This window comes from Perognathus longimembris, chromosome 5 (genome assembly GCF_023159225.1).
Source record: "Perognathus longimembris pacificus isolate PPM17 chromosome 5, ASM2315922v1, whole genome shotgun sequence".
Lineage (NCBI taxonomy): Eukaryota > Metazoa > Chordata > Mammalia > Rodentia > Heteromyidae > Perognathus > Perognathus longimembris.
The window spans coordinates 9,935,435-9,954,857 of NC_063165.1; the positions used below are offsets into that span (position 1 = coordinate 9,935,435).

The window sequence follows — 19,423 nt, forward strand, 5'->3', positions numbered from 1 at the left end:
TTGTAAGTCTTGCAAGGGGTCCGTCAATTTTATTTATTTTCTCAAAGAACCAGCTTTTAGTCTTATTTATTTGTTGAATGGTCTTTCTATTTTCAATCAGATTTATCTCTTCTTTAATCTTTGTGATCTCTCTCCTCCTAGTCATTTTAGATTCGATCTTTTCTTGTTTCTCCAGTTGTTTTAGTTTCATTGTGAGGTTATTCACCTGCTCTGCTTCCATTCTTTTAATGTGAGTGCTGAGGGCGATGATCTTGCCCCTCAGTACTGCCTTAGCTGTGCCCATAGGTTTCTTTGTGATGTATTTTCATTGTCATTGTGGCTTATGAATTGGTTAATTTCATCTTTAATTTGGTCTGTGGCCCAAGTGTTGGATAACAGTGTGGGGTTTAGCCTCCAAGAACGTGTATAGTCTCTGTGGTAACCGTTGTTATTGAGGGTTACCTTTAATCCACTGTGATCAGATATAATACATGGAATGATGTCAATACTTTTGTATTTGCTGAGGTTCTTTGTGTGGGCTATGACATGGTCTATTTTGGAGTATGATCCATGGGCTGCTGAGAAGAAGGTGTATTGGGTCTCTGTAGGGTGGAAGATTCTGTATAGATCTGTCAGATCCATTTGGGATATGGTGTTACTTAGGTCCTCAGCTCCCTTGCTAATCCTCTGGGTGTTGGATCTGTCTCTTGGAGAGAGTGGGGTATTAAAGTCACCCACTATGATTGTGTTTGGGTCTATCTTGTTCTGTAGTTCTGTGAGAATTTGCTTGACATATGTAGGGCCTCTTTTGTTCGGTGAGTATACATTTATCACCGTGATGTCTTGATTCTGGATTTTTCCTTGTATTAAAATGTAGTGACCTTCTTTGTCTTTTTGAGTTGATTTTAATGAGAAGTCCAGCTTGTCTGAGATCAGGATGGCTACTCCTGCTGTTTTGGTAGGTGCGTTTGCTTGGAAGATCTTGCTCCATCCTTTCATTTGAGCCTGTTTTTATCCCTTGCTGTAAGGTGGGTCTCTTGTAGGCAGCAGATGTCAACTTTTTGTTTGCGGATCCATTCTGCCAGTCTGCTCCTCTGTAATGGAGAGTTTAAACCATTTATATTTAAAGAGATCAAGGATAAGGGTGTTTTTTCTCCTTCCATTTTCTTGTTGGGCTGTTTTTTCTCTTTTTTTTTTCTTGTCTTTAGTGAGCTGCTCTTTCTGTTGGGCTCTGGCTATTGTAGTTTCTTCCTGTTTCTGTCTGTGTCTCTTGTACAATTTCTGTTGGGTGGGATTCCCTCTTAGAATTCGCTGTAGGGCTGTTTTTTATTCACATACTCCTTTAGATCCTCTTTGCTATGGAAAGATCTGGTTTTCCACTCGAATATGAACTCCAGCTTTGCTGGATATTTTATTTTAGGTTGGCAGTGATTGGCCTGTAGGACTTGGACGGTGTTCTTTCATTCTCTTCGTGCGTGGTAGGTTTGTGTGGAGAGGTCTGCTGTTATTCGGATCCTCTTCCCATTGTAATAAATTTCTTTCTTCGTGTTGGCTGCATTCAAAATTTGCTCTTTATTTTTGAGATCTGAGGTCTTGAATACTATGTGCCTTGGCGTGGCTTTTCTAGGATCTGGTCTGCCAGGTGTCCTATAGGCTTTGGTTACTTGGATTGGGTCCTTTGTGAGATTGGGGAAGTTTTCTGCAATTACTTTATTGAAAATATGTTGAAGCCCTCTGCTCTGGTATTCAGCTCCTTCTTCTATTCCAATTATGCGCAGATTATATATCTCTTATCTTTGTCCACTAGCTCCTGGATTAGTCTGCCCTAGAGCTTTACTGTTTCTTGGAGTGTGGTAATTTTCTGGTTCTTATCGGCTGCATCATCGTCCAAGAGAGAGATTCTGGCTTCCATATGGTCAATTCTTTGTGCTGTGGATTCAAGTGCAGAGTTTTTGGATGTCAGAGAGCTATTTATGGTTGTCAGATCAGCTCTGATAGTGGAAATTTCTTCCTTTAAAGAGTTGTATTTTAAATCTATTTTTTCATGCATTTCACTTCTCAGGATGTTAAGGTCTTCTTTGACGGAGGTTTGCACTTATCCATTTTTGCTTCCATTTCTTTCTTGGCTTCCTGGATGTCCTTCGAGACTTCCGCTCTAAACTCCTGGAATTGTTTTCTGATTTTGTTTCTGATGCTTTCCATCATTCCTGTTAACATGGCCTCATTTGCTTTTTTATTCTCCATCTCCTCTTCAGTCGTGCTGCTTTATGGAGCTGGCGAGTTGGCTTGCCCTTTGAGGAACTGTGTTATATTTCTTTGTGATTTGCGCATCTGGAGATCTGTGGGTGGCTTCCCTGGTTTGGCTTTGTGCTGGTTCCTGCTGGTCTGTCCGTGGGAGACTTGTTTGTGTCCTGGCTCTGGGTGTGAGTTTGGCTGTTGAACCTTACTGCCCAATGGGTGAGCGTGACCTTCTTGATTGTTGCTGAGGTGGTCACCCTCACTTGTGGCCGCCTGTGCGCTACCGCGGGGGTTTGGGCAAGAGGTCCTCTTGCTGAGGGGCTAGCACGCTGGCCCACGCTGGCCCACCAAGGGGCACGTGCGTGTGCACTCTAGTGCTTCCTTTGGGGATGAGTTGCCCGAGTTGTTGGAGGGTGCTTGTGTCCTCACGTGAATTTGTTGTGGGGGGGGGGGGGGTGATATGTGTGGGCCCCTGCAGGATCAAGTGTCTGGGTGCGGGTTGGTGCCCGCAGACTCTCTGTGCCTCTACTGTGAGGGGGCGTGTGTTCGGGCCCAGGTGACCCTGCTGTGCTGGTGTTGCTCACCAATGAGCCTGGGGCTTCCAAAACCTACCAGTCCCCTGGGCCCCTGCTGGGGAGGGGGCGGGGCTGGTGTGGTTCAGGTTCAGGACCGCTATGCTGGGGCTTTGGGGGGGGGGAATTTCTTGGCGATGCTCCGCCTCTGTTAGTTCCCATGTCCTCCCAGAGGTCTTAGCTCTGCCAGCTATGGAGCTGCTTTATTCCCTCGGGGGAGGGAGGGGGAAGGAGGGCGCTCTAGCTTCTTTTCAGGGTTTGGGTCTCTGGTAGAGCTGGTCTCCCGTTTTTTTCTTGGGGGGGGGGTAATGGGGAACTTACTGGTCCTGGGTTGATTGTGTGTCCCACGCTGCTGTGGATTTTTAGGGCTGTGGTGCTGGGGTGTAGCAATTGGTCATATAGTGGTGGCGGCCCCGGCTCTCCCCATCTGCACCTCAGGTTCCCCTGCTGCTTATGTCTGATCCCAGACGTTCAGTCCCTGCACCTCCGGACCCTCGCTGCTGCCGCCTGTCTCGGTGGTCTGCACTCTGTCTGGGGTCCGTGGAGCGCTTGCTGTCTGGACTGTGCTCCTGGCGTGACTTTTCGGCAGTCGGTTTGTTGGCGCCAGGTCCCCTTTCCTAGCCTGGCCCTGTTCGGGCCAGGGTAGGCAGGTGGGGGGGGGTACCCCGGAGATTTTCCAGCTCCGTGCAGGTTATAGGCTCTTCTTTTTTTGTTCTTTTTTGCTTCCTGAGTTTCTCTGTTGCTTTTGGCTGCTGGGTTTGCTGGGTTCTTGATGGGGTGTTGGGTGCTGGAGTTCCCAGCTCGCTATTCAGTTGGAGTGAGTTGGGGTGCCTCCCTCCTGTGGCAGTGCCATCTTCCCTCACATTTTCTTTTTGAACAGTATTACCTCTTCCCTTATTTTCTCCCAGATTTTCCTTCCTGAACTCCCTCCCCAACAAATTTTACAGTTCATTTTTTGACATAGTGTCTAGTGAGTATCACTGCTGTATGTGTTTACCCTTTGTCCCACCATTTCTGTGCTCCCCTTTCCTTCCCCAAAACAGATAAAATTACATGCAACACAAAAGGCATAGAAATCAAAAAGCCCCAACAAAGGAGAAAACCAAAACCAAAAGGCATATTAAGCCAAGTAAACCAGACCCAAAGAAACAGAGGTTTCATTGTTTCCCTCATTTGCAGTGATTAGAATGTGCTTATAAATCTACAGTAAACACAATAAATGGTAAAAGACAAAAAATTACACTTGGACATGATAAATTAAACAGAACTCTAGACATTCACACAATGAGACCAGGGGATATTCTTAGGAGAAGATCACAAAGGCTCAGTAGCTATTTGCATATATCATATAAACTGATGCTTATCAATGCTAAGATAAAGAATGATGGCTTTCTTGGCTGACAAAGGAAATGTCTCTGTGAACATAGGTTCCTAATCTTTAAGACACAGTTGGATACTTGAAGCTTATAGATTTTATTTTTTTTCCACTCATAGCTTGTGGTTTATTTGCTTTTAGAAAACTTAAAATGAATATTATCTAGTTGTTGGCATAGATATTAGGTACTGTATAGAATGTATTATAATGTAATTATATATAATTATAATGTAGTATGTATAATATAAATATAATATGATGTAGATATTATATATTCACATACATACATATGAATCAGTTGGATACTTGAAGCTTATAGATTTTAACTTACTGCAAAGGAGCTTACTCTTAAGTTTTATGAAGTTTTGTTTCTAAGAAATAGAATGTAAGAACTGCAGAAGGTAAAGCTATGAATTTCATCTTAAAGGCTGAAAAGTTACATTATTAATGGAAAAAAATCCTAGCAGCTCCAGAATCTTGCCATGTCCGGTGATTTTTATGATAGATTGGGAAGGATATTTCCTCAAATCATGAGTGGATGATAGCTTAAGTAAAGAGACTTTACAAAATACACTCTTACTAGGAAATAGTAAAACACAAAACATTTCTCCAGAACAGAGAGAACGGAAGCTTTCATACACACTTCCACATAACTACTAGCCTGAAGGAATGAATTCCGTTCGTTCTGCCTCTAAATATAAATCTGTTTTGACTTGATCAGAACTTGGAGCAAAGTACAAAATCAACTGCATATTTTGCCTACTATAATGCTTGGATTAATAGGCTTTGCAGTCTCTGCAGGGCATCACTGAGTGGCAAGAGTGAGCATTAAGGAGGTTAAGAGCACCGAGTCTGAGAATGGCCATCACAGGCAGCTCTAGTCACACTTACCTCGAAACCAATGGGCAGCTCCTATTAGCTCCAAGGAGCAGTAAAAACATTTCTCATGTGATCTTGCCTTGCCACTGTCACATGGCTCTGAGCACAGGTTGCTTTCCAAACTGTGTCCTGTGCATAGGGAAAGTATTGTTCAAGTGAAGTGTTGTCAAGATCCAAGGACCCAGAGATAAATGAGGAAGGAAGTAGCAAGTTTGACAAGAAATGTACTCACAGCCTTCCATATGTAACTGTAACCCCTCTGTACATCACCTTGACAATTATATTAAATTAAAAAAAAAAGATTCAAGGCCCATAGCATCTTTACAAATCTCTGCTGAACCTTGGGGTGGTAAAACTGAGATACTGATTTAATCTATTGCTTACTATGACTTTATTACCAATGGCAAATGGAAGCATTTTTGGTTCTTGCCTTTATCATTCATCCATTCATTTCTATCTTTTAGTGGGATTATACAAAGGGGTTCTAACCCAACATATAAGTTTATGAGTACAATGCATCTTGATCAATTTCACCCATCCCATCATTTCCTCCCACATCCCCACATTGCAAATACACACTAAATGTTTTGTCTTATCATTCTTTTCCATTAATTTGTATTTTTAATGGTTTGTAGAAAATGTAATTGTCTAATTTCACCATTGATATTAAAATCTATTATTACTTGTACTAAACACTTTAGATTTATGATAAAAAATGGAACTTGGATAAGCCATTTATAACCCATGGCAGGGTGGGGGCAAAATATTTGTAAAGACAAATCAGAGGTCTCTTATTTAAATCAAACCATTCAAAAATAATAGACCAAGAAATAAAGATATTCTAAACATATGTTATGGACTTGGAATTATAAAGTATTCTGTTGAAAATACATTAATTCATGTTTTATTCTAGATGAATCTGTGCTATTTTCTTATTGGCTCTTGCCAGTTAAACCTAATGCTCACAATTTGCTATGTCATCAACCATATGTGCAATACACTGGATAGTGATCAAGAGTATTCAGACAGAGACAGGCTTATAGTTCAGAAAGAGAGGATGATATAAATAAATTAATGTCATATCCACCAAGAAGTGCTATGTTGACAGATGAACAGCTGGAGCAAAAAGGAAAAGGCTGAGAGAAAATTTTAGCTGTACTTCCAAGAATATCTGTCCTACATTGACCAGTATGCTCTAAACCTCAAACACTTTTCTCATCCTTTTCTAGAACATTGTCCGTTTCTGCACATCTCAGATGCCCAACATCCCTTCATAACCTAACTTAGGAAGTTTAGGAAAAATCTTAATCTTCAATCAAAACTAACTTCATTTCTCAAAACTCATGCACTTAGAATTTATTTCATTATATCCTATTAAGTAATGGATTTATTAGCTACACCAAATATATACAGTGATATATGAGTGTATGACTATATGAATATAAAAAAGGAATAAATTCTTACTATTTTTTAAAACATAAAAAGGGCTGGAGGATGTTATGCTAATTGGAATAACCAATCACAGAAAAGACAAATATCACTTGTCATCATTAATATGTGGAAGGCAAAAAAAGCTTAATACATCTAGTGAGCACACTAGATCCTAGTCACTAGAATCTAGAAAAGGCTGAAGGGAGAAGGAGTAGAGGGAAGCTTGATGAATGTTTATACATAGCTACATAGCAGTCATAAGTTCAGTAGTATAAGGTAACTATAATTTGTAAAAAATTTACATTAATATTGCATCAATATTTTCATGCTTTATATTAATATATTTTTATAATTTAATAGCTTATATTAATATGAGTTGATTTACTTTCTAAAAAGAACTACCAGAGGAGTTTGAAGCTTCCCCAAACAAGGAAATAAAAGTTTAAGTACATAGAATGCTAACTATTTTGATTTAATCATTGCACATTCTATACATCTCAGATTATTACACTATACTGCAGAAATATGCACACTTGTTACGTCAATTAAAATATTGAAAAAGAAAATACCAATGAAAGTTGAAATGAGAAAAATATAACAATAATAGTACAATTTAAACCTCATTACTTTTGTATAATCTTATCTCAGTAGTTATATGGAAAGTAATTAAAATCTTACTGGAAGAGACTGAATGTCATTTATTAATAAAAATGTAACACAGTACATAAAATATGAAAGAATCAAATTTAGTAGAATTGTTTAATAGAGGCATTATGGAAAACAGTGTTGAGGCTTCTTATAAACTAAAAATAAGACTACTATATAATTCAGAGACCGCAAGTTGAAACAAAATCCCACAATGATTAAATATAATTGTATCCCAGAAGTACACAGATGAGTTAATGTAAAGAAATATGTTCTTATAAAAATATCTCATTAGAAGGGCAAATTGAACTTTGAGAAACGTTTAATAAAATTCAATGCATATTGTTTGAAGTTATGAATATAAATTATATTTATTTGAATTTGCATTTGCTGCACTATATTAAATTAATAATACAATGTCTGTTTCAATCCAACTTCCGAATGATGTATAATGGTTTAGTAGAACAGAATTTTCCCTTTAAATTAGGAACAAAATATAAAGTGTCCTCTCAATTTCTTACTCTGAAAGTTATAACAAATGCAATAAGCAAAACAGAAACAATGGTTACTTGAAGATGATTACATTTGTGAAAACATGGAAAAGACAGGAACTTAAAGTATCAACAGTGTATAAAGGTAAGTAGTAAACAGATTATTAGTTCCATAGATAGATACATAGGTAGGCAGACAGACAGGAAATACTTTTAAAACTAAAACTGAAAGAAAGTGGAAACTATTTGGAAAATATTCATGTGTGACTTACTGCTGAAAGCTATTCAAGAGTGACTCACCACTAAATATCTTAATATAAATATACTATATTCTTGGGAAAATCTAATACATTCCAGCATCTTATTTTATTTTTAATTTTATTTTATTGCCAAGGTGATGTGCAGAGGGCCTACAATTACATACGTAAGGTAATGAGTACATTTTTTGTCAAACTTGTTACCTCCTCCCTCATTTTTCTCCTACCTTCCCTCCTCCCCAATTCCCAACCTCCAAAACTGTACAGTTAGTTTACAACATATCGTCTTGTAAGTATTGTTGTTGCATTGGTTCACCATTTGTCTTTTGTCTCATCATTTTGATGTTCCCCTTCCCTTCCCTAATTCAGATAAATGTATATGCAACAGCCAGGGTACCAAAGTCAAATACTGTGATAACAGGGGCTAAACCATGGGGAAGAAAAACATAAGAAAAAATAAATAATTTCACATAGTACATTAAAAATTACAACAGCAATGAAAAACCACTTGTTTCCATATCTTATAGTTCATTTCACTTAGCATTATCTAATATAGTCATATATACTTTAAAAAAGTATAATTCTTTCAAAGGACAAAGTCAAATCTCAAAAACAAAAGAGCCAGGAAATGAATAGTTGCAAGAGGAGGAGTGGGAACAAGGAGAGAGGGAGAAAACACAGTCAAAAATTCATTGTATATACCACAGAATTAACAAAAATAAGGAAATGAGTGGGTTGAAGCAGGGTGAAAATAATGAAGGGATGACATAGGTCAAGATACATTATATTCATAAACTGCTTTATTAAATGACAAAAAATACATATCCTACAAAATTAATAAAAGTTAGAGGAGGGATGGGTTGAGATGGATGGTTAATGTTGAAAGGAGTGACATTGATCAAGACACACTATATTCATAAACTGATTTGTTGAATAAAAAATCCTTTGTACAACTACTTAAATAAAATAAGAAAAGTATTTTTAAATTAATTACTGCTGGAAACCAGTGACTCATACCTATTCAGGAGGCTGAGACCTAAGAATCATGGTTCAAGCCAACCAAATAGGAAAGTCCATGAGACTCTTATCTCCAATTATCCATCAAAAAAACCAAACCCAAAACAAACAGATATGTAGCTGTGGTTCGAGCAGCAGAGTACTAGCCTTGAACAAAAAAGCCTATGATCAGGACCCAGGTCCTGAGTTCAAGCACCAGAACTGACACTATATATATATATATATATATATATATATATATATATATATATATATGACTATATTCTCAACAAAATTCCAATTAAGAAATATTCTAATCATTTCAAGAAAATCTTGGAAAAGTCATGAGTAGGAATGTGTGCTTTACTGGAAGTTACTTACTCAGCAAATATGCAAACCAGTATTTAACACAAAGCAATGCTACATATACAAAAACAATATGGCCAATATACAGAAGGGTCCAGAAACTACATTATATAATGATTCAAAATAATGGAAAGGTAGTATAACATATCTGTAAGAAATTATATGCATATACACATGGATGTGTAACTTTAGATATCATAAATTATATACATGCATACATAGATTAAAATACGTGTATTACTTTTCCCTGTTACCATATATAGAACAAAGGTCAAACAATTTAAATAATGAGATTACAGTAAAGACACAAAAATTTCCAAATAACAAGTCTGTGATTACCAATTCTATGGATAGAGGAATTGTGATTATAAATATTTCAATAATCCCACACACAAGAGATACTATTACAGTAACAAATGCCCCTCCACCCCAAAGGCTACTTGTTACTATAACAGAATCTTTTGTATGTGGAAGTATTGGACAATTTTACCAAATATAATCAAGCTGTGCCTTTGCTGAAGTGGCCATAATGAATCTGTGGTGGGCTCCGCTACACAGATTGTTTCTATGGATGCTGCCTGATGGAGCAGCTGTTCCATGTGCATTGGACCAGTCATCTAATTGCAGGAAACAACTATGGGATTTCTCTCATTGGCAGCCCAGTCTTTTGGCCAATAAGCACCAAGTCATTTCTGCATACAAGATGTTGAACAGAAACAGTCAGGCACCCAACCCCTTCTAACCCCATGTTAGTCATACCCACCCACGCATTCAGAAAGGTAAGAGCCAGAATTACTGCCTACTCTTACAAATGTCCGTGTTTCCGGGGAAGAAAATCAATATTTGTCATTATAAACAAAATGCAAACATTGATCTACCTAAAAAAAATCTCATCTGTGTTAAGAACTAAATAATAAACTGAAAAAAGTAGCAATAAAAATTGTCAAAGGGTTTATGTCTTCATAGGTAGAAAAACTTACATTCAATAACAAAACAATGTTACCTTGAGATACAAAGAAAAAGAAAAAGATAGGGATAAGTACAAAAAAGAACCTAAGAAACTGTAAACAAGAAAAGGATAAGAATAAATACAAAAAAGAACCTAAGAAATTGTAAACAAGTGAAAATCATGAGTATTTATGGGGATAACATTCAAGCAATAGCATTATTTTCTGCCACAAATGGACTTAAAACCAGAGAGATTCTGAGCAAGGTTGCAATTTAATTGAACATTTCAATACAGTGAGTACAAGGAGTTGTTCAACTTTTGTTCTTTCATGTCCAAAACCTCAGCTCTCTATCACGTTATGACTCAATGACAGCACTACAAGGCACTTTTCTTTCCAAATCAATGAAACTGGAGGAAGTACCACAGGTCAATCAGAATAGTGAAAAACTAGGAATTTGCTCAGAAAAAGAGGGGCAAAGAGGTTAATGAAATAAATCATAACACATGGAGACAATATATTAGACAACAGTTGTTTTCAAGCATTGATGCTGATAGCCTAAGACAATGTGAAGTTAACAGAGATAAGAAGATACTAGCCTCTTACCTGTTGCATTTCAAAGAAAATTGAGGGCAGTATCCCAAAAGATTGAAAAGAAATCCATCAGATTTGTTCACAATAACTGTTTCACAATGATCTGGTTCTATGTTCTGTTGTTTGCTTTTATCTTGAGTCCTCCACAGGGGTGTGTGTTTCTTGGTGATGCTGTAATACCAGATCAATGTCTGGAGTGGACAGAAAGAATAAGCTTCCATTTCATCTTCCTCCAAAAACTCGCTCAATATTTTGTTCTATTTCTTCAGATAGAGGATGTTTCAGGTATTAAAGTGATAAGAACAGAAACTTCTCTTGATGACCGTCAAAAGGCTAAGCAAGTGATGTTTTCTTTTTTAAAAACAAAACAAAACCTTCCCCCAATTTTCATGTGGATCTGTTTTTTTAAGTAAAATTATTTCAAATAAAATAGAACTACCTTGACATTAACTACATGACAGCACCCCCTGTGGCAGTTTGATGTCCAGCACTTTTGAGAAAATGTATGTGAATGATCAGAAAAGAAGGCTTGCAGATCTCACTGTTTTCAAGACAAGTGAGGATTGTTTTGAAAATTTGCAATTTGCAGCATTCCAACACCAAGCCCTTGCTGATACATTGGTTAACTCTGCTTTGTTGTGAATCAATTGGAGTTTTCCTCAACAGGCGAATTAGGCTTTTCTCTACCTGGAACCTCACTACTTCACACAAAGCTTTTCCTCAGAAAAATCATTCAATAGAGCTTATTTATCATACATGCCAATGTAGATTCCTTTCCTTTCCTGAGCAACCAAGGAGAGATGTTGAAGGAGTTTCCATCTTCATGACTCTAAAGCAACTTGAGGAACAATAAGAAATACAGAGTTTCAGACCCAGAAGAACAAATATTATTATATTTTCTCTCCTAAGAGGAAACTAGACTTAGTCTACAAATATATGAGTAAATACTTTGGGTGGTGTGCAAGAGTGCACAGATATATTAACTGAAGCAACATAGATTCAGGGAAGAATTTAGTGTAATGCCTTAGAAATGGTAAATCAAAGATCAATAAAATAAACACCAGGAAAGTGGTACTTGAACAGAGTAGGGTAAGACCAAGGACATGAGAGTAGATGAAGAGAAGAAGGGAAGGAGAAGAACACAGTAAAAATTCAATGTCTACCCTACAAAATTAAGAAATGTGAGAGAAGGAGTGGTTTGGGAGAGATGGGTGAGAATGATGAAAGGGTGATATTGTTCAAAATGCATTGGATTCATAAACTGCTTTGTTGAATGGCAACTCCTTTTTACAATTACTTAATGATCATAAAAACATAGAAAAAGAACTTTAGAGTTTCAATTTCTGGCTTTCAAGAAAGGCGGTGGATAAGGGAGTGTTTACAGCTAAAACTCTGTAACCTGCTTAGATGATCTAAAACCTATTGTTATTTAAAAGTCGATTTTTGCACATAGTGAATAAAAACTTTTACTGAAAGAATGCTTTGTAGTTTACAATATTAGAGCACTGGGAAATATGCAAAGACATTTGAAAAACCTAATTGAAGCCTGGGATATAGCTCAGTGGCAAAGTGCTTGCCTAGCAAGTGCAAAATCCTGGATTTGCTCCTCAGTACACCACCACCTCTGCAAAATCACTAGAACACACACACACACACACACACACACACACACACACACAACCTTATTAGAAAATATTAAGAAAGAAAAAGGAGAAAATAGATGTGAAGAATTTTTATCCATTCCATAATGTGTCTTTGAGCTCTGACTAACTAGAAGATGCTCTCATTCCTAGAAAGAAAAGTGACCTTCTCGCTTAGGTTATCAGTAAATGGAAAACAAATGTAGAACTAGAAAGTATGTAAAAAAATATTAATTTCTCTAAAGGTAGTATGATAATTAAAGGATTTACATTTCTGATCAAAACCCACCTGACTTTGCACAAAGATGGTATAGAAATAATAATTAAGATCTAAAATTATTTTAGTCCCAATGGGATCAGATGCCTAGATAAAATGTTTCAAAATACAGTTTAACAAGACAATACTTCAATTGCATGGTACAGTTGCACAGGATAATTTCCTCTAATAATGAGCTTCACAAATACATGGGATTGAACATAATTATTTGATGGCTTCTGAAAGCCATACAAATATAGTGTGAATTTCCAAGTGGAAAGACACTAAGCAGAGCCTCCCAAAATTGTTTGCCTTCTAACTTTGTGAATGACATCTATGTACACACATTGGTAAATATGGCTCAGCTGGAGCTGAGTTTCCATTTGTTCTGGCTTCAGAATTCAATTTTCATTTTAACAACAACAAAAAAACTAGCTCCTTCTCAGCCAGGAGAAATTTCTGCTCAAGAAATGGAAGACACAGAGGGGAATTAAACTAGAAAATTAGTATGAAACACATGCCATCACTTCCATGGCTCTATGGGTTGCGATCTTGGCATATTACTTTTGTTTAATTAATAAATAGATAGATGAAATCATGAGCCTTTTAGTAGGAATGTTTCATTTAAATGAGATGTTAAAATCTAAAAATGTAACTGCTTTCAAGAGACATGAAAGTTATCCCAGACTTTTTTAAGAATAAAAGTTTGGCATGAATTCCTTGGCAGTCTTCCTGGCTCTTTCCTGAAATCTGCCATTGAATAGGAGATGAGCAATTCCTCCATGATCTTGAAGATACTGCAAGCCTGATGAAAAGTGAGCAGGTAGAGAGAAGCAGAGCTTCAAAAGTGCTTGGGGACAATAGACCTTAATAGCTGGAAGATTGAAAGCAATCTTTGCTTTAAAAAAGAAGGAAAAACAGGCAGTGGTGGGAAAGTCAAGAGGTCTCACTAACCACCTCCACAATCTTTCCCTTGTTCTCTGTCTCTCTCAGAGGCCTCTATCTGGGCAGAACACCATACTTTATAAAGCACACCGCTAAAGGATGAGGAGTAGAAGCAATCCAACTACACAATCATTTCCTGGAGACAATGTGGTCACTGCTTTCAGTCTTGCTTAGAAAAGGCAAATTTCAATCAATACTCTTCCTATCCTTAAGGAACAGGCAGCCTCCAGGCTTACAATATTGTTTGATCGATACATAATATTTATACATGTCTATGTGGTTCATGAGCCACATATATATAATAACCACATATATATATATATGTTTATTTAATGCATATTCCATTAAGGTCTTTGACCCATCTTCAGTTGACATTTTTACTCAGGATAACAGACAAGGATCTAATTTCAGGGTTCTAGTTGTAGATATTCAATTTAGCCAGCATTACTTATTAAAGAGGATTGTTTCCCCCAATGCATGCAGTTGTACTGGAAACATTGAATAATATTTCATTGTGTATATATCACATTTCTTCATCCATTGATTCACTGAAGGACATTTGTGAATACCAAATCCTGGCTCTTGTGAATAATACTGCAAGAAATTTGCTTCAGGTGTCCATCTACCATGTTGATGCATTGATTTTGCCTCTTAACGGTGCTAGAAGCAGATCTTGGCGGAGTTCTACTTGTAGCTTCATGAGCAGCCTTCATGCTGTTTTCCATAATGGCTACACTAAGTAAGTGCTCCCAAACATGCCTTAGGTTTTACATTATTAAAGGAGAAAAGTTCATCTCTACCTAGATGAATCAGGAAGCTTTCCATGTGGCAGGAAACAAAAAGCACTAGCCCAGCTTTGTTGATGGAATAACAGACTTCTGTACTTGGCCTCCTATTTTAGCGCAATCTATCCTCAATATATCACCAGAACTGAAGCTGGCCCCAGTGGATGGGAAGCTGAGGGCAAGAACCACATGTTGTGTATCTTAGTCTCTTCCACTGCTGCCGGCATTGCCTTAGACATGAACAGATGGCCAATGATGCTCCATGAATTCAATTGAATATTGAATAACACTCTGGGAAGCATAACACCGATTTGATGTCATTGCTTTTGCTTCCAATGTGCAATGCAGATTCGTTTAAAAAAATAACAGTATCTGGTAGTATCTGCTGAACTGAACCCAACCTTTTCCCTTCCCGATCCCCTCTGAAGCACAGCAATAATTCTTGTTCCTTAGACACGTTTTCTTCCTTCTGAAAGGGCGTTCTTGTTGAATTTATTCAGATCTCTTTGAGATACCAAAGAGAGAGTTTGACTGCAGTTAACAACTGAGGTATGACATCATTTTCATTTTCTTTCTTCAAAAGACACTGTAGTGGGTCAGGTCAGCTGCCACTGAGACTGTCCTTGCCCTTACAACTCTGTCCTCCCTCCCTTGGGCACTGGGAAGGTCTTTGTGCCCATTAGTTTTCCATTAGGTCATGAAACACATGGTTCTCACCCAAATTAACCTAGCAGATGTTTAACAGGACTGCTTCAGTGTCTAACAAACAGGAAGAGGGAAGCAGAGTGAAGAAGAGAGCACTAAGCTATGGAAATCCTTAGAAATTAAAATGTATAACCTTGAAATTAAAGGTGCAGTAAATATAAGCCTAGAGTAAATTGCTTATGATGTAATAAACTAAAGTTATGGATGTGGCCATAAAGGCAAGCAATATAATATTGTATATTTAAGAGCAGCTATCAGCAAAGGAATAGATCATATTGCCATCTTGTTTTCTGGTGATACCTTCTGGAAGGACTATTATTCTGCATGAATGAAAAGCTGGAGTCGACACTACAGAGGCTTCCCACTTCTTCGTGTCCTTGCTTTGTTACTTTTCCATCCAGAGTGACCTCCCAACTTATCACCATGGGCACACAGCAAGCAGGTAAAAGGTGGAACGAGGTATAATAGAACATATAAGTCATATTTGACCATTTCTTGCCACACTCAGAATAATATATAATAAATGTAAAACTCCAGCATATCATATAATCCAACTAATGGCTATATTTACAGAATGAAGTTATAGAGATAGAAATGTCTAGTAGAAGTAAAATAACTTTTTTTTCAAAAAAGATAGAAAGCAGTTAAACTCAGCTAAAATGGGCAAATATTTGGAGGCAATGGTTAGTAGTTATAAAACTATAAAGCACAGTGCAGTGACTAAAGTTAGTAATTTATTATGTTTCAAAATACCTAGGAGAGAGTATTATCATCTAGAAGAAATAATAACTTTGGGAGGTAACAGATCTGTGTGTGTATATATATACATATATATTATATATATATTCTACATATAACTATATAAATCTATATTGATTGAAAATTATATAAAATATTTTTTTAAATCAGTACTGGGGCTGGGAATGTGGCTTAGTGGTAGAGTGCTTGCCTAGCATGCATGAAACCCTGGGTTCAATTCTTCAGCACCACATAAACAGAAAAAGCCAGAAGTGACATTGTGGTTCAAGAAGTAGACTGCTAGCCTTGAACAAAAAGAAGCCAGGGATTGTACTTAGGCCCTGAGCCCCAAGCCCCAAGACTGGCCAGAAAAAAAAATAGTACTGTAATTTTCCTCAGTCCAAATACTACATCCATTTTCTAGTAATTTGCAACAAATTACTATAAAATTTCATTGCTTAAAACAAATGTATCCAATGCCCAACGTATGATACTGTAACCTCTCTGTACGTCAGTTTGATAATAAAAATTTGAGAAAAAAATTACCTCTCTCAAATATTATATGTAATAATAATACATATTAAATGTACATGTATATAAAAAAAACACTTTTATTCTCCCACAGTGCTAGAGACCAGAAATCCAAAATTATAGTAGTGATAGTGTCCAATCCACTTTTGGTTCCTTTCCTTACCCTACCTTTGGTGGGCCCACACACCCTTGGCTTTTGGCACCATCAATCTAATTTCTAAATTTGCTATCAAGTCACCTGGTTTTAAGTGTCCCCTCTTTGGTAATAACTCATAAATTTCACCATCCACGCATGACCTCTTCTATGAAATTGGAATAAGTATTTTAAACTTCCTAGTAGACACCTCCACTTGGATTTCTAATGGACATCACAGAATAATCATGTACCAAATGAAGCCCCATCCACATGGTCCCTCAGCAGTCCACAGCAACTTCAGACCTGAAACCTTTACCACCTTTGATTCCTTTCCTCTCATTTATAGTTTATTAGCAAATCCTGCCAGCTCTACCTTCAGATTTAATATAAAAGTCAACCACTTTTTTCCCATACCCCAATATCACAAATCTAAATCAAGGCACCATCATCTCTCAGCAGAATTATGGGAATAGCCTTTTAGTTTACTAGAATTTTATTGCGGCACATTCAAAGGGAGATCTCACTGTGTTTTACTCCTGTCCTCCTACTCCCTTCAGTTAACTATTCATCCAGATGCCAGGAGGATTCTCTTGAAATATAACATGCCATATCCCTATATTGCTGAAAGCCACCTCTCAGAATAAAACCCACAGTCCTATTATGCCTTGTGGTCCTCTCTGATCCACTTCATTTGACTCCTATCACGTCTCTAAGTTCATCATCTACCAGTCCTCACATGGCTCACCTAACTTCAGACACATCATTCCTCAAAAATATCAGTAAGCAGCTAGGCAGCTGATACCTGTAATCCTAGCTACTCAGGAGGCTGAGATCTGAGGATAGCAGTTCAAAGCCAACCAGGGCAGGAAAGTCTGCGAGATTCCTATTTCCAATGAACTTCCAAAAACTTAGAAATGGAGCTGTGGCTTAGGTGGTAGAATGCTAGCCTTGAGCAAAACACTCAGGGACAGTGTCTGGGCCCTGATTTCAGCGCAGCCTTCGAGCATGTTATTCCCTTTGCCTGCAATGTTCTCAGTATTGTCCCTGAAGCTTCCTTGCTTCCTTTAAGCTGTCACTCAGGCCTCAGAGGACTCTCAGCCAGAACTGGCAGTTCCTGTCTTCCTGCTTATGATCAGCTCCATATCGAGAATGAAAGCTCCAAATAGTCATATTTTTGTCCCTTTTGTTTACTGGTCTCAATGACTTATACAGCATTGGCTTATGTAGACAGAACACTTAAAATACAAGTGAATAAATGTGCGAATAAGTCACTGAATAAATTTTTTTTGTCCCAGTCCTGGGGCTTAAACTCAGGGCCTGGCTCTGACTCTGAGATTTTTTTTGCTGAAGGCTAGTGCTCTACCACTTGAGCTATAGCTCCACTTCTGGCTTTTTTTGGTGGTTAACTGGAGATAAGCCTCATGGACTCTTCTGCCTGGGATGGCTTTGAACTGCAATCCTCAGATCCCAGCCTCCTGAGTAGCTCTGATTACAGGAGTGAGTCACTGACAGCAGGCTTGAAAACATTTTCTATAGAGCCATGAACCATGTTACAGGTGTTACGGGTCAAAGTGAAATGAACACTGTATGTGTGCATGCGCACATGCACGCATATGAACTTGTTGCATTTCTGAAATCGTTATAGTTTGAATGTCTTCACATTACAAAGTAAGTTGAGTCAGAGCAATATTCCTTTTGCATGGACAATACTACAGGTCATGACTTTCACATATATATCATTAAGTGAGATAATTGGCAGGCATAAGCAACATTGTTTTTCTCAATTTGAAGGAAGGGCCAAATAGGCTAATTTTCATACTCCCCACTCCTCATCCAGCTCAGGCTCCATAGAGAGGGGGCTGAGATAGAAATGCTAGTTAATAGTGGACTTGCTTCTCTTTAAGGTGTGGACCCATTGCAAGGGCCTGAACTTCTATGACATTGTACTTTCTGCTCCATGGAAACAGTCATTAGAAAGCATGCTAGAGAACAAGATATTGATTATACTCAAGCAGCTCTACTCCTCCAAAAAAAAAAAAATCAAGAATTTGAGCCATGGGCTCTACTTCTTGCGTTATGACTCTGTAAATATGACACAGGAGTCAGGGACAATTTGAAAACTATCTGGTATAGTTTGGATGCTGTATATCTCCAAAGGGTATATGTGTTAAAGATATGGTTTCCCATTGAGGCCTTGATAAGAGGCATTGTGGGCATTTTTATAAGGTGGGAGCTCAGGGGAGTTCCTTAGGTGATTAGGATAAGCACATCAAAGGATATTGTGAAAGCCCTAGTCCTTTCCCCTTTCCTCTTTGTTTTCTGGTCAAGAAAGGAGTAGTTGGCTCTGCTAAGTGTTCCTAAACATGGTACATTGCCTCAACCAAAGCTATAGGGCCAAATGATCATGAACAGAAACCTCCCAGTGAACCAAACTGCAGTCTCTGCAGTCTCTGCAGTTATCTCTTGTATTTCACTGTAGTGATGGAAAGCTGACAAATATATTGTGGTCTTATATTAGTAATGCTCATAAAGCACACCGTTTACTTTTAGCCTTCTCCAAGTGCTGATTTTGTCTGTAATGATTACATTGGTAACCCTATCATAGTAATATTTGTGAGCATAAAAATTCTCTTGTAAGTAGATGGAATTCTTTGGTGCCATAATCTTGTGGGACATCTGTCTGTGTCTTCGTGACTGAATCCTACCTTCCATCATTTGCACAGAGTTCTACAAAATGGAGACAGACATCTTGCTATTGTGTTGGAACTCTGCCACCTCACCTGAGATTTATAGTGACTTCTTCTTTGCATATCTTACATTATTGTGCCATGATGTAATCTCATTAGAAGAGAATATCACTTGCATACATGTGATTTACATTAAATTGCCTATTTGGAAAGCTCTTCGAGTAAAAAAA

General features: G+C 37.7%; 1 protein-coding gene and 1 non-coding gene across 13 annotated transcripts in view; one reads left to right on the forward strand and one right to left on the reverse strand.

The window, feature by feature from the left end:
• Window positions 1-19,423, forward strand: part of Grik1 (glutamate ionotropic receptor kainate type subunit 1) — a 369,068-nt gene that overhangs the window by 207,337 nt on the left and 142,308 nt on the right. The window lies entirely within an intron of this gene.
• LOC125352119 lies at window positions 10,917-11,116 on the reverse strand. Its single transcript, XR_007211120.1, has one exon. It is a non-coding gene; the product is annotated as a U2 spliceosomal RNA (small nuclear RNA).